The 12,987-nt window shown below is 49.2% G+C and overlaps 1 pseudogene; it reads right to left on the bottom strand.

Annotated features, from left to right (window-relative positions):
• Window positions 1–3,766: 3,766 nt before the first annotated feature.
• On the bottom strand, window positions 3,767–4,567 carry LOC124241967 (eukaryotic translation initiation factor 4H-like; annotated as a pseudogene).
• Window positions 4,568–12,987: the final 8,420 nt, after the last annotated feature.

The raw sequence follows: 12,987 nt of genomic DNA, 5'->3' as shown, positions 1-12,987 counted from the left end.
GAGGCTGATCCTTTCCCCCTCGGGTACCTCCCCCAAATTATTGCTGTAAACATCACGTTGAACAAGGAATGGGCATCTACAGTTCGCCCTGGCTGTTTTCCTGTGCTTCTAAGCCCTTCCTACGGGTGAGTATTTCTCACAGAAGTTGTGCCTGCTTGGTCTGCTCACTCCCTGGCAAGAATAAATGTCTTAGAAAACAAGGACGGGAGGGAGAAGGTAGGGAGGGAGGGCTGCCTGAAATGCAGAGTCTGGTTTCTAGTGTGGCTTATTTGGATGTCTATGGGAAGGCAATGTGGGTTTAGGCTTCAGATGGGTGAGCACTCAGGTCCCAGCTCCTCTCTCGGGGCAAGCTACTTCACCTCTCTCAGCTGCAATTTTGTCGTCCTTATGAAGCAGAAAGTAATGCCTCTTCCAAAGGATGTTTGGAGAATTTGAAGAGAAAGTGGGTACACGATGAGTGTTTGATGGCACAGTTATTATTACTATTGTCATTGTTGGAAAGATTTACTTCCTTCTTTTTGCTCTTGAAACATCAGTGTCTTTACCCTTTGAGCAATCTTCCAACTCAAGGGAGCTCGGACCCCAGATTTGTCCACAAGGAGAAGGAAACTGAATGAGAGCCATGGAGATGGTCACTTGGAGTTATAGAGGCCACCTGCATCAGGTGTGTCTCAGGATCTGGTCTGGACAATGTCCCCCTGAAAAACTTAAGCCACCAGGATGTTCCTTTGGGTCTTGGAGGAGAAAGGTACCACCACAGGTCTCTATCTTGGTACAACCTCCTTCCAGGCACTGAGCCAGGCATGGCGGGCGCTTGATAAATGTTTGCTGAGCTGAGCCATTGATTCTAGCAGGGAGGAAAGACCGCAAATCACCATCTCGAAGCCTCTGAGGGGCCGTCAGGGAGAAAACGTTGCAGATTCGTTCAGCCCAGAAGGCAGGATGAAAGCCACTGCCTTGGCGTAGAAGGAAGCAACTTCCACCCTACGTAAAGGAGTGCTTTCTAATAACAAGGGTTCCCAAACATCCAGTCTACTGCCTTTTATGGCAGGGTGCATCACTGGATACCTTTGAGCAAGGACTTCCTGATCATTGAATGGCTGTCACCTGGACAGGCCATCAGGTTAGAGAAGGCTCTACATTGTCAGACCTGCGAGGTCCAAGATGGCAGCCATGAACCACACGCAGCTCACACGCACTTGAGATGGGACCAGTTTGAATGGAGATGAGCTGTCAGCGTGAAATGTACAAGTGACTTCAAAGACTTCATACCCAAAAAAAGGACGCAGAATACCTTGTTAACACTTTTTGTGTTGGTTACAGGTCAGAATGACATTTTTTATACATTGCATTCAACAAAATATATTATAAAAACTCATCTCACCTCAGCAAAGCCTAACATACAAAAAGAAGATGAATAGGATTTAACTCAGTTTTCTCAACATAAAAGTGGGTGTGGAGTTACAAACAATAAAGCCAAAATACTAAAGCACTGAAATTTGACACAGTCCTTAATTTGTGTTTTTCTGTCTATGTTTTGTTTTCTGTGTAAGGATGCCCTCAACGAAAATCTTGGGGAGATTATTGAAATTAGAAGAGAAATCAAGTCCGTAAGATTTGGGGATAAAAATGGAAAAGAAAATTCACAAAATACATTGGGATGTTTCATTTTTGGCTAAAAAACAAAAATGAATAAATATTGATTTAACAGGAAAAAATTCAATCTGACCGGTTTCTTTTTACTTCTTCAAGGTGGCTATGAGAAGATTCTACATTGCACAGGAAGGCAACATTTGCAATTCGTGTTACCCTTCTGATGGATGGCGCCACTGTAGAATTCCAAGTCCAGTTGCTTTTCTGTGAAACAGTAGCACCGTCCCCAAGTCGGAGTCCACAGGGATGAAAAAAGGAAGGGAAGCTTAGAAAATGTCTTAAAACGTCCACTTCTGAGTCCCCCACTCCACGCTTGAATCAAAGAACCTTAGAGCCACGCAACACCGTAAAGATCATCTAGCTCAGGAGTCAGCCAACTGTGGCCCAGTCTAGTTCACTGCCTGTTTTTGGTTTTTTCTTTTTCATTTATTTATTTTTATTTTTTTGTTACATAAGGTTTTCTTTTATTTAAAAGATCATTCACCAAATACCATATCCATAGATTTACTTTCGGTCATACAGCTGAATGTGTTAAGTGTTTGGAATTCCATTCTTACCTTTAAAAGTCAACTGGATTGCCCAGAAGTTTAGATGAATTTGTTTTGTTCTTAAGCTTTCCACCCTGAAGATGTAAGTAGGTCATTTGAAAGCATCAGCTTCGATTACAACCCCATAATGTACATCATTCTTAAGTACTGGCATTACACAAATGGTTCTTATTTCAGAAGCAGAGATGACAGGTGGAGGGAGGAAAGGAGGGAGAGTTCTGTGAATTGCTGAGACCTCGTAACACAGACCCGGGAAGAGAAGCCAAGGATGCCAGCCGGTGATGAATTGCTACCAAGCACGCTGCCCCGCGGGGGCCAGGCTGCCCTCCACCCTCCACTCATCCTGGCCATGGTCTCTTCTCTCTTCGGCTCTAAGCTGCCAGCTGACCCCAAATTGCTCCCAATGGGACGCACTGGGACTTGGGTGCTAAAAAATTCAGTCTGTTCACACACAGGTGTTCCAGCTCAAAAGCTACGACCCCAGCCCCTGGCCCTGAAGCACTGAACACTGTACGTGGGAACAAGAAACTCTGTCCCAAAGGGGAGACCTCATGACGTACAGCCACCTGCCCGTTATCTTACGGTTCTTGACGGCTCTGCAAGGTGACATTCTCAGTTCGCCAAGTGAAACAGTAAAGGGCCAGATTCTAGTCCATTTTCATCCTGAAATTAAGGGAGGGCGGGAAGCACAGTATCTCATTCTGTTGCTTCTATCAGGAACAGATAAACAGAGGGAGAGACGCAGAACACACAGCCCACAGGGGTGTGGACAAGAGCACAGTCTGCACTAACCAGCTGGCACACAGTCTCCCACCACACCCTCCGTCCCCCCAGCTCCTCTGCCCAGGGGAAAGGAAACCAGGGGGCAGTTCGCTACATCCAGCCTCTAATAGGACAGTTGAAAAGCGGGGACCAATTTGGACACGGTTTTGAAAGAGCAACAATAAAACGTGTGGACACAATCGTGCATTCCATTCACCCTCTATGTGAACTGCTCGCCAAGATTTCCCCTTCCTCTTCTCTTAGGTTTTGCTGTTTGAAAGATGAGCCTATTCTGCTTGAAGAATCCACATGGGGAGGGGGTAACAGGGACGGGAAAGAGTTTGCGAGGATCAACAGATCTTTTATCCTCGCTTTGAAAACAAGACGCCTCAAACTCAGGGTGATGATCACAGCTGAGTACAAACGAGATGCTCTCCAGTCGGTGACTTCTTCTCTGGTGTTTTCTTGGAAGCCACAGCAACACAGAACTCAACATGCAGGTCGAGAGAGAAGCGCCGAGAAAACCAAAGAAGACGACCGGACCTGGCCAGTGTGTCTAAAGCAGAAAGAGAAAGCACGGGAGAACGGGAAGCAGCCCCTCCATCCAGAGAAGTCTCACGTGGTGACCGCCTTGGCTGCGCTAGAGAAACGCACGTGCTGGAAGGAAACAAGGAGCAAAAAGGAAAAAGGACAGAATGGAAACGGGGAAGGAGTGGCAGGAAAAAAAGAGAGCACAAAACAGGCGCTAGAGAGAGACAACACAGCTGAAGATGTATAAAGACCACTTGTTAACAGACATGCGCTCACACGCTGTGTTTCCGCTGCAAGAAAGGAGGACAGAGGTCAAGAGAGGAGTGGTGACTGCGGGGCTGCCGGTCCAGGGCCAGACAGCTGTGGTCTCGCCCCACATCCCCCCACACCCCATTCCCTCCCGACGGCAGCTCATCCTTGCTCCTCGTGGACCCCTGGGCCGGGCTCCCCGGAAGATGGCAGAGTTGGGACTGGCCACTCGATCGAGGGGCGTTGCAACTGTGCGAGCTTTAAGCTGGAGCCGTGGCCTCTGTGCCCTTTCCTCTTCTGTTGATTCTCTGAAATCCATGCTGGACCCTCACAGGGGAGGGCCATCTCTGAAATGACTCCCCATTGCGGCGTCTGTTTGCCAGTCACCTGGGCGACTCCCTACCTCCTAAGAAGTCGTCTCTGGAGCCTCTGTCAGCTGGTCCACCTTTCCCCAATCCTAAGCCACATTTATCTTGTTTTCTGCCTTCTGCAATGTCCACACGAAGTGACTGATCCCCGAACAGTGCACCATCCTGTGTCAAGGCTTCCTTAAGGGAATCCACCGCATCAAATTCTACATAGCAGAATCCTTTAAATTTGTCTGTCTTTGTCTCTGACTAGCCATATACTCCTTACGCTGAGATCCTTAAAGATAGCATCTACGTCGCCCTGAACTGTATTAAAAGGAAGATTTCCTACATATGCTGTGTAGAGGCAGCATCCTTTTAGCTACAGGAACCATGGCCACCAACACGGCCACGGGACTCTCTGCCGCCCCCAAAGCTGCTGTAGGGCCAATTGTCATAGGTATCGAAGTCCACCATTTGCTGTCTCCACTTGGAGAGGAGCCAGGGTGAGCGAGGAGGACCCCACAACATAACTTCCTTCAACCTGCTGCCGCCAGGCCTGTCCACCATGCCACCTCTTTTCTTTGTTTAATTGGGGTGAAATTAATATAACATAAAATTATCCATTTTAAAGTTACAATTCAGTGGCATTTTGGACATCCACATTCTCGTGCCACCATCACCTCTGTGTAATTCCAAAACATCTTCATAACTCCAAAAGGTGACCCCGTACCCAGGGAACAGTCATTCCCCATTCTCCCATCCCCAGCCTCCAGCAACCACGAATCTACTTTCTATCCTACAGAATTGCCTATTCTGAATATTTCATATAAATGGAATCATATGCCATGTGACCTTTTGTGTCTGGCTTCTTTCACTGAGCATAATGATGTCAAGATTCCTCCACAGCATAGCATGTCTCAGAACTTCATTCAATCATTTTTTATGGCTGAATACTATTCCTTTGGGTGGATAGACCACATTTTGTTTATCCATTCATCTGTCGGTGGACATCTGCGTTGTTTCTGCTACTGCCTGTTTTTGTAAATAGTTTTCTAAGAACACAGCCTCGTCGATTCATTTATGGATCGTCTATGACTGCCTTCCCACTATGATAGCAGAGTTGAGTTGTTACAGAGACCACGTGGCCCGCAAAGGCTAAAAAATTTACGCTCTGGTCCTTTACAGGGAAAGTTTGCTGACTCCTGGTCCAGCTCATCTGACTCCCTACACACCTATCTTTAAGTGAAGGAACTGAGTCTAAACTCCTATCCACCTTCCCTCCCCAGCCCAGGCTCCTCTCTGCCGTGGACTGAATGTTTGTGTCCCCCCAATACCATATGATGATGCCCAACCCCAACGTGGTGGAGCCTTTTGTTGGGAGGTCATTAGGGATAGAAGAGTTCATGGGGGTGGGGCCCTCACGATAGGATTAGCGTCTTTATAAGAAGAGGAGAAGAGAGAAAGAGGAAAAGTCATAAGAAGACACAGCAAGAGGGTGGCCATCTGCAAGCTAGGAAGAGGGCTCTCACCAGGAATCGGGTGGCACCTTGACCTTGGACTTCCAGCCTGCAGAACGATGAGAAAATACATTTCTGTTGTTCTAGCCACCCAGTCTATGGTATTTTGCTATGGCGGCCCTAGTAGGCTAAGCCATTCTCCTTGTTTCCTTTGGTTGTAAATGGACCCGTCTTCCTTGTCACCCATGCCAAGAGTTTAGAAGTCATCCTTGATGCCTCTCATCACCGTCCACATCCAATCAAGCCAATTCCCGTCCTCTCTATGTCTCAGATTTTCACGGACTCTGTTCCTTTCCTTCCCTCCCAGTTTCCACCACCCAAGTTTACGCACAATCACCTTTCACCTGGATTCAGGTAACAGCTTTTTTAGTGTCTCCACACTCCCAGTCTTAACCTTCCCTTCCGGCCCCCAAACTCTTCCTACACTTCAGCCAGAGGATTTTTCTGAAAATAAATGTAACATCACAATTTTGCCTAAAACCGCCCAGTGGTCCCCCCTTGCCCTGGGGAATAAAAGCAGAACTCCATAGCATGGCTTCAAACGCCCAGCAAGAGGTGGCCATCCTTGGGGCTGGAATGGGGTCTCTGTCTCCTTCCTTCTAGAAGAGGGATCCAACCGAGAAGGAGATGAAGGAGTTTGGCAAATGGAGATCCGGTTGCTGATGGAGTGGACTGGATGACTGCTTAGATGGGAGGCATCATCCGACTTCTTTCTACTTTCGTGTGTGAGACGGGCTTCCCCACCTGGGAAGGAGGAGATCGGAAAATGGGCAGAGACAATGGAGGGGTGGGAGTGAGTGTGGAGAGCCGGGTTTTGGGGGAGGGAGGAAGAGGCCATTGATCCTCCACAGAAAAAGCAGGACCAACGGGAACTGTGACCAGCCCAAGCAGGCTTGTGAAATCTCCCACTGCTGAGGGCCCTGAGGGGTGAGACGCAGCATTCTGAAGTGGTTAACAGCGTGAACTTTGAAGCCAGACTGCCGGATTCAAATCCTGTCTCTGACACTTACTAGCTATGTGACCTCAGACATCCCACTCAACTTCTCTGTGCTTCAGATTCCTCATCTACAAAGAGGGGGTAATTAATGGACCTAGCTTTCAGTTTCTCATAAAGTTAAACACACATCTACCCCTGTAGGACAGTGAGTGACACTGAGCAAAACACCCCAGGCTGAGCAAGAAGTGAGATTTATTTGAAAGGAAAAGTACACCATCCAAATGGAGTATTTTGTTAGTTTCCTGTGGCTGCGGTAACAAATTATCAGAAACCGGGCAGCTGAAAACAACAGAAATTTATTCTCTCCCAGTTCTGGAGGCTAGAAGTCCAAAATGAAGGCGTTGGCAGGGCTGGTTCCTTCAGAGGACTGTGAGGGAGCACCCGTCCCCTGCTTCTCTCTTAGCATCTGCTAGCTGCTGCCATCTTTGGCGATCTTTAGCTTGGATGTGTCTGCATCGCTCCATCTCTGCGTCCATCATCACATGAGCCTCTCTTCTGTATCTTCTCCCCTCTGTCTGTGTCTTCTCCCCTTTTAAATCCACCACTCGGATTGGGGGCCACCCAGAGAACCCAGGAGGATCTCCTCTCAGGATCCTTAATTGAATTTTCTCTGCAAAGATCCTTTTCCAAATAAGGTTCACATTCACTGGTTCAGGGTGGACACATCCTTTGCGGGGGCTGACGTTCAAAACAGTGCAGGTATCCAACACTATTACCCCAGGCAGGAACTGCTTTCATTGCTCACGAGGTATGATAGCCCACATTTACCAAGTATTTATCACATGCCGGACACCGTGCAAAGTGATTTCCACCCATTAACTCAGCTTTCCCGCTTGCACTTTGTTCCATCCGAGCATATGAAAGTGCAGCCATCCTTTCCCCAGGCCCTCAGCGCCTGCAGAACAATAGCGTGCAAATTAATTAGTGGTGCCATCTGAAAGGGAAAATGAGCAACACCCTCCCTCCTCCGCCATCCATCCTCCTTTGATGATCCAGAATTTGATCACTTTAAAGGATGTAATAACCCTGCTTCAAAAGAGGCATCCTTTTTATCTTCTCCAAGGCTTTCACTCTGCTGGGGACAAGGTTTCAGAATTGGACTGTGGTTTGTTTCTCTAAAGCTCTTTTAATGATGCTAGGTGTGGAGAAAAATAAAAACAAGTTTAAAAAACTTGTTTGTAAAGAACTTGGGGATTTTCAACAACCCTTGGTGTCAAGTAGTAGTAGCAATGAAATAAAGATAACAGCAATCATGAAGTCTAGCATTTATTTACGAGCACTCTTAAAAGCATTTGACATGCTCACTCATTTGAATCCCACAACAACCCCATATGGTAGGGACTGAGATTACTCCCCATTTTACAGATGAGGAGGCTTATTGAGGTGAGTAACTTGCCCAGAGCTCTAGAGCCAGTAAAGAGCGGAGCTGGGGTTTAACCCAGGAAGTCTGGCCGCAGGAGTCTGTTCTGCTCTGCAGTGTTGTCTACACAAGTGCCAGGTAAGTTCTAAGTCAGTCAGCAAGGAAGAAATCACCAAGGGTCAAAATTACTCTTGAAAAGCCTGGATATAGTCTATACAGCAGTGACTTTTTGAATTCAAATAGAGAGTCATTTTTGAAGTTTGAACTATTCCAGTGGTTCTCAACTGGGGATGATCTTGCCCCCCTCAGGGGACAGTTGGCAACGTCTGGAGAAGAGTTTTGTGGTCACGACTGGGGTTTCAAAGGGAGGTATTACTGGCATCTAGTGGGAGAGGCCAGGGATGCTGTTAAACATCCTACAGCACCCAGGACAGCCCCACAACGAGGACTGAATGCCCACGATGTCAGCAGTGCCAAGATTGAGAAACGCTGACGAAACTAAAGGAACGAGCAAGAGGAGAGTCTGTGTGTCCGTGTCTGGCAAGACGACCCTCAGACCACCCAGCCCTGGTGTGGAGGGGTCGGGGAGTGGAGAACGCTGCGCGGCTCCCACGTGCCGCAGTGTTTGCTCTTGTCTCCCGGAGCAGAGACAGCTGGCAGCCCCCAAAATCCATCCTCCTTTCATCTGCAATGAAAGGCCACAATTTTTAACCAGACCCACGGCCACCTGGACCAAAGACCACGTTTCCCCACTTGCCTTGCAGCTTGAAGTGGCCAACTGAATGCATCTGGCCAATGGGACAGCGTGGACAAGTGTCACAGCTCCTGGGATGGAGAATTCCACTTCTAGGAAGATTCAGTACATGTACTTTTCCCCACTCGTCCCAATGAGCACAAGTAAAACCCTGGGCATTGTATGTAAAAAATCATACGAAGACTCTGGAAGGTGGAGAGGAGAAGGCAGACCCACGGTGCCCTCAGGACCCGAGGAGGAACACGGTAGCGAGTTCTCTTGCTTTTCCTTGTGCCTCATCCGGGCTTGGAGCTGAAGAAGCTGACGGCTTGGAAACGCCCACGGACACAGTCAGAAAAGCTCCAACAAATGCCCTTTCTCTGTTGCCAAAGGACCAGGAAGGGGCAGCCCAGCAAAATGGAAAACTTCTAGACTGGAATGAGGTGCCCCACACACACACACGCACACGCACAGGGTGGGATTAGAGAAGGCTGAGCAGAGCCTGAGACAGTCATCACTGCCAGGCAGCAAGGAAGCCCCCCTCCCTCGGTGCCCAGTGCTGATGGAGACCACGTGGACCACTCCCTGCCACCCTGTAGTAATGAGGGGCAGCTCCCCCCCCCCCCCCCCCGGGTTGTCAGCAGAGGCTCAGCAGAGAGTCAGGGCTTCTCCCACCTCTGGGCAGTAACAAGGCCCCCGCCCCCCGTGGCGTCAGTGGAGACCAAGCGTGGAGCAGTAACAGGGTACCCCTTCCCCTCCCGGTCAGGGCGGTATCCGTGGGGCCCAGTAGGAAGCTAGATCTCTCACCCCTACTCAACAGCAGCAAGGAGCCCCCCTCAGGTGTCAGTGGAGGTGTAGAGGCAACCTGGACCTCTACTCTCATCCCAAAGTAATGAGACGCCCTACACTCTTGCTGGAGCATGTCGGAGGAAACCAGCCAAAACAGAAGGTTTCAGTAAAATCCAAAGTCTCATAAAATAATGCTCAAAACGTCCAGGTTACAATCAAAATTCACTCATCACACCAAGAACCAGAAAGACCTCAAACTGAATGTAAAAGGACAATCCATAGATATTGTGTGACATCATAGAAAGGTACCTGGTCTTTGTCCCCGATTCCTGGCACAGAGCTCCTAAAACCCTAGAATTTCCTGAGTGGTAAGGGTGATAGAGAGGAGGCGTTTGTGGGGATCTTGGGGGCTGGGTAGGACTTGGGCTGGGAATTCCAGAAAGAAGAAACGTCATGCACAAAGGCCCCCAGGGGCACCCAGAACAGAGAGGGAGCTCAAGTCTGATTTAGAAAAGCAATATGGTGTAGGGTTCTGCAAGCTGGCTCTGCAGACAGATGAGCTGGGTTCTCACCCCAGAGGAGATGAGCATGTCACCCAACTGTCACTAATTAGCTGTGTGTTACGGATTGCAGGTCTGTGCTCTCCCTAGATTTAGAAGTTGAAACCCCAATCTCCACTGGGATGGTATTGGCAGGTGGGGCCTTTAGAAGGTAATGAGGTCATGAGGGTGGGGCCGTTGTGGTGGGATTAGTGCCCTGATAAGAAGACACAGGAGAGAGCTTGCTTGTGTCTCTTTCTCCGCCATGTGAGGATACAAGAAGAAGCCGGCCATCTGTAAACTCAGAAGAGAGCCTTCCCCAGGAACCCGACCATGCTGGCACTCTGACCTCAGATCTCTACCCACAGACTGAGAAACACGTTTCCGTTTTTCAGTCACACAGTCTATGATGGTTTCTTACGGCAGCACAAGCCGACTAAGACACTGTGTTATCTGAATTATCTAAAATCTCTGTGCCTCCGTTTTCCCATCTGTAAAATGGGGGTATGTTGGTGCCAACCTCACTGCATTGTTGTGCAGATAAATTAACCAGCACAGCACTCCCCAACAGGAATATGACACGGGCCTCACACATAATTCTGCCTCTCGTAGAGTGAAGTTAATTTTAATAAAATATTTTATTGACCCCAATCTATCCCAAAGATCCTCATTTCAACCTGTAATCAATACTTTCAAGATTATTGATGATATAGTTTATATTCTGGTTTTTCTACTAAATCTTGGAAAGCCAGTGTATATTTCCTCCTCACAGCACATCTCCGTTTGGACTCACCTGTTTCAAGGACTCAGCGGCCACGTGTGGCTCATGGCTACCGTAAGGGACAGCGCCGCTGTAGTGGAATGCCGGGCGCATACTGAGAACTTGACACCTGTTGGCCACTATCATGTCTTCAGTCCCAGGTCCTGGCACTGACAGGGGAGGCACAAAATGCCTGAACTCCAGCCCCTGCCCTCATGTTGGTTTGCAAACTGGCCCTGTACACGGAGGGCGAGGAGAGACTGAAGAAAGAGGCAGCCCACTCCAGACCAGTGGGCGGCAAGTGTAACCAGCAAGGAAACTTCCACACAAGGCTTGTCTTGGGCGCTGCCAGACGAATAGGTCTCTGCATCCACCCACCAGGATCTTCCAGGTTTATATAGAGGACTTGATGGGGTTTGGTCACGTGCACTGTCTGGATGGTCTCAGCAACACATTACTATTTCAAGGCTGTGTCCTCAAGGCAGCTTCTAGTGCCAAGAAGGCAAGCAGAATGCACCATCCAAGGAGAGCAGAGGGGCGAGGAGCCTCCCATTGCCTGGGTCCAGCTCAAGGGTCCCCCGGCGGTCACATCCTCTCGATGACCTCCTCCACTCCTCAGGGAGCTGGGGGCCTGGGGAGAAAGACAGATAAGGCCAAGGAGCTTCGGAGGCCCTGAGAGAAAAGCATCCCATGTATCAGGCCCCACTTGGAGGAGGGGAGAGGTCAACAAGGCTCTCTGGAGGTGGTGACCCCAAGTCAAAGTCTGGACAAATGAACAAGCATTAGCCAGGTGTTATGGACTGAAAGGCATTCCCACAAAATTCCTGTGTTGCAGCTCTAACCCCCAATGTCACTTATGTGCATACTGAGGCTTTAAGGAGGAGATTAACGTTAAGTGAGGTCATAACGGTGTGGCCCCAATCCGATAGGAGGGATGTCCTCATCCAAAGAGAGACAGACACCAGGGATGCTCACACACAGAGGAAAGACCATGGGAGGACATGGCAAGAATTTGAAAAATGAACATAATGGGCAGGATCTCCAAATAGTGCCAGAAAGATAGTGTAGTGTAGTGGTGACATGAGAAGCTTCGAGCAAGATGGCCCAAAGTCCCACCTCTGCCACTTGCCAGCTGTGCAACCCTAGGCAAGTAAGCCAACCTCTCTGGGCCTCAGTTTGCCTATCTCTAGAGTGGGGATAATAATAGCATGTAACCCGCAGAATCGCTGGGAGAGTGGGAGAGTCCGTGCGTTTCAGGAGCCTAGGGAGACCCAAGCACAGAGCTAACACGCTCAGAAGACAGAATCTGTGGTTATCTGCTCATTCCAAAAATTGTCATCTGGGCATCCACAGAGTCCAATTGTTCTTTGTTGCTGCCATACCAAATCACCACAAACTTAGCAGCTTAAAGTAACACAAATTTATTGCGTCACAGTTCCAATGGGTCGAGAGTCTAGCGTAGCATGGCCACATTCTCAGCTCCAGGCCTCCGTGGGCTAAAATGCAGGCGTGAGCAGGGCTGCATATGCATCTGGAGGCCCTGGGGTGACTGCTTCCAAGTACATTCAGGTCGCAGGCAGAATCCAGTTCCTGTGGTTATAGGACTGAGGTCTCCGTTTCATTGCTGGCTGTCGGCTGGGGGCACCCTCAGCTCCTCGAGGCCCCTCTCTGGTCATTGCATGTGGGCCCCTCCATCTCAGAACCAGTACATCACATCCTCCTCACACTCAGACTCTCTCTAACTTCAACCTCTGCTCCATGGCACTGAATACAACACAGCCCGTGCCCTGCAAGAGTTCACAGCCCAGAGAGGAAGGCAGGCAGGTGGAGGGACATTTATGACGGAGGGGAGCATGCACACACAGCCTAGAGGGGGGAGCGTCAGACAGCATCCATGCAGACCCCCATCCCAGATCTGAGGCTGCACGACTGAGGAGAGCTGGGTAGACACCTGTCTCAGCTTACAGGTGAGAGAGTCCAGGCAGGGAGAACAGCCACACAAGACCTAGAGCTGAGAGAGAAGCTAGTGAGAGAATCAGATATTGCCATGCATTAAGAATATTCCTTGGGAGGCCGAGCTGGTGGAGCAGTGGTTAAGTTCGCACTTTCTGCTTTGGTGGTCTGGGGTTCGCCGGTTCGGATCCCAGGTGCGGACATGGCACCACTCATCAAGCCATGCTGTGGCAGACGTCCCACATA

Source organism: Equus quagga, chromosome 7, assembly GCF_021613505.1.
Source record: "Equus quagga isolate Etosha38 chromosome 7, UCLA_HA_Equagga_1.0, whole genome shotgun sequence".
Lineage (NCBI taxonomy): Eukaryota > Metazoa > Chordata > Mammalia > Perissodactyla > Equidae > Equus > Equus quagga.
Note: the sequence above shows the minus strand (reverse complement) of the source record. Positions and strands in the feature narration are given on the sequence as shown.